Here is a 3,167-nt window from a genome sequence, read left to right as displayed (position 1 = left end):
CTTATTCTACTAAGTCATTTCTCCGGCCCCCACCTCAGACTATTTTTCAAGGACCTGATTGGTCCACAAAAGGGGCAGTGGGCACTGACATGGCTGATTACAGGTAGAATGAAGGTCCTCTTAACAATCTAGCAACTGTGTGAATCCAGAGGTGGGACGGGTCTCACACAGCACTGGGTCATACACGCAGGTCACTGTGGTCTCTGGTCTTGCCTGTCCTTCTCTCCACGTCCAGTCATCAGTTAGCACCACAAAGGACACAATCAATTTCTCCTTCCATGAGCAAAGAATTACTGTCTTGCTCCATTTCTCCAATCAGCATTCAGGACAAAGAAACCAATCTTGGCCAACAATATGAGACCCTGTGAACAGGAAGTCACTTCTCTGAGTTGTATTCGGGGCATAATTTAAACTGGAATGGACAGCACAAAAAATGACCCAAGTATACTGTAGCCGCTCCAGAATGGGAAACTAGGGACAAGAAGAAGAGCACTATGGAAAGCGGGAACTATGCTTTCTCTTCCATTAGCATCACCTTCACACCACAGCAAACCCCAAATTTGGAAGTCAAACCATCTTAAGATGAAGCCCATGGTAGCACATGCCTATGTTCTCAGCTACTTGGGCGGCTGAGGCAGGAGGACCACTTGAGTCAAGGAGTTTGACAACAACCTGGCAATATAGCAAGACCTCAAAAGGCAGCAGTAGTGAAATAAGAGAAATAAAAGTTTTAAAAAGACGAGGACTTTCTGTGATGTTAGGCCTCTCTTTGTAAAACACAACAGTTAGGTTATCGCTTTTCACAAGTGAAGGAAGAAAACACTTACTTTCACGAGTGAAGGAAGAAAACATACACAAATAGAATAGTTGAGGTGACTATAGGTTAGGGTGTGTGTCTAGAACAGATTTCCTGGCTCCCCTGCTGTCCTCAGGAAGTTAGTTGAACTCTAGCTCTGAATTCCATTCCTACAAAATAAAGATAATGACAGCGTTCTCTTCTGAGGGCCAGTGTAGGTATGAAGTGAGACAGCCACAAATAACAATTGTGGTATTTAATTTTTCTCCTCCTCCTTCTTTTCCTTTTTTTTCTTTTTCCTCTTCATCGCCTCCTCTTCCTCCTTTTTCTTTCTCTCCTCCTCCTCCTCCCCCTTCTCCTTTTTTCTTTTTTAAATGGCAGCAGTTCAACAAAGCCAGCACTGTTAGCTTTTATGAAACCCCTCCCTGAACATCCTCCCTGAAACTCAGCATCACCAGAAAGCAGAAGCCTTCTGCGTGGTGACCACGGCAGGCGGGAGCAACTTCCGGAAACGCCTGAGGAGCTGCGCAGAGCAGTGATCTGACGCGGGAGCGCGCATCACTAGAGGCACTATTTCAAGTTATAAACGTCATACACCTGATCTGTTGTACTCTCACATTGAAGAAAATCCTGATTCTGGCCACTATACCATTGTTCCTATGGGGAGATAACTTTTATTCCAAAATAGGTTTTCTAAGAGCTTTTAAGAGCTACGTGATTTTTTATTCCTTGGAATAAATATAAAACTGAATCTACTACCCAGGCATAGTGGAGCACCCCCATAACTCAGCACTCTGGAAGCCTGGGTCAGGACAACTACAAGTTCAAGTCCAGCCTAGGCAGTATAGCAAATTAGTGAATTCCTGTCTCAAAATAAAAAATAAAAATGGTCTATGTCAGTGCAGAGGCCCTGAGTTCAATCTCATCTGCCACAATTAATCAATCAATGAACTGATAAATAAATACATGCATACATACTTCCTTTTTCAAATAGGCAACATTTCCTTCTCAGGGATACAGCTTTGCTGGGGTCACCTCATCAGCAAAAATGGAAAGTAGGAGCCAGGTATGGTGGAGCATCACAAGCTCAAGTCCCACCTGGACAGCTAAACTACTAGTGAGACTGTGTCTCAACTGAAAAGTTCAAAAGGGCTAGGATGTAGCTCAGTGTTGAGAGCCAGGGCCAATCCCCAGTACCACACACAGGGGTGATGGGCAGTGCTACTCACTCAGATTGTTATTGTTTTCAAAAAAGTTACAAATTCCAAGTTCCATTACTACATTGCGCTGCTCTCCAATAGTCTAAAGATAAATATCAATGTAAAGATAGCACCAAAGGATCATTAAGGTTATCAAGCTTATGTTTTTGAGAGAGGGTCTCAGCATGTGGCGCGGGCTGGTCCACAATCCCCAGACTCAAGAGGGGCTCCTGCCTCACCGTCCTGAGTATCTTGGACCACAGACGAACCTGGTTCTCAAGCCTTGTTTTTATGTGCCCTCCTGGTGAGCCAGGCAACTTTTACACTTTCAATCTCACTAGTACCAAATGCCAAATATTAAAATTGTACAAGAGGCTAAGTATGACCGCAGTGACTGTCTCTGGCTCACCTGTTGCAGGTCTCCGGTGGAGACGCTACTAAGAAAAGTGCGGATAACCATGAAGCAGCTGATGTAGCAGAGCACCCCAGACTTCCCTAGCTCCTGCATAAGGCAGAACAAATGCCCCAGTCAACTACAGAAACATAAAGCGAGAGGTTCCTGGAATTCTTTATACAACTACACATGTATCCAAATTGCAAATGCATTCTAACCAACTCTGACTGAAATGTTTCAGCACTTTTTTTATGGAAAATGTTGCATTTCTCTTCAGTTGTGCTTTCCACATAAATTTTTGTTGAATATGGAAAACTATGGATGAAAATGGAAGGGTTCCAGGTTTCATACTCCTTTGCCTTTCTGTGAGGTTTTTCTAAAGCCTGTTATGTGATACAAAAAATATGACAATAAAAATTGAAAACATTAACATCGACAACTTCTTGGAAGCATATCATTTCTTCCATTAAAGAACAACCTATTATGCTTTATTTATTTTTGTACTAGGAATTGAATTCAGGACTTTGTGTTTGTCAGAGAGGCACGGTCCCACTGATTATCTACCCAGCCCATGTATTTATTCTCATTTCAGTGTCCACACCACTTTTTCCAACAAAAAGTGGCATATTGGGGTTTCATAAAAGGCAGTAACACTGGCTTTGTTGAACTTCTGCCATTAAAAAAAAGAAGAAGAAAAGGGCCAGGGAGATAGCTCAGTAGAATAAGCACCTGCCCAGCAAGCACTGGCTCCTGAGTTCAATTCCCAGTACCACATAAA

The 3,167-nt window shown here is 42.9% G+C and overlaps 1 long non-coding RNA gene across 2 annotated transcripts in view; it reads right to left on the bottom strand.

Annotated features, from left to right (window-relative positions):
• The window catches only part of LOC111813357, a 63,707-nt gene that overhangs the window by 19,673 nt on the left and 40,867 nt on the right, over positions 1-3,167 (bottom strand). The window lies entirely within an intron of this gene.

The sequence above is a fragment of the Octodon degus genome, unplaced genomic scaffold (assembly GCF_000260255.1).
Source record: "Octodon degus isolate 3935 unplaced genomic scaffold, OctDeg1.0 scaffold00184, whole genome shotgun sequence".
NCBI classification, from domain to species: Eukaryota; Metazoa; Chordata; class Mammalia; order Rodentia; family Octodontidae; genus Octodon; species Octodon degus.
Note: the sequence above shows the minus strand (reverse complement) of the source record. Positions and strands in the feature narration are given on the sequence as shown.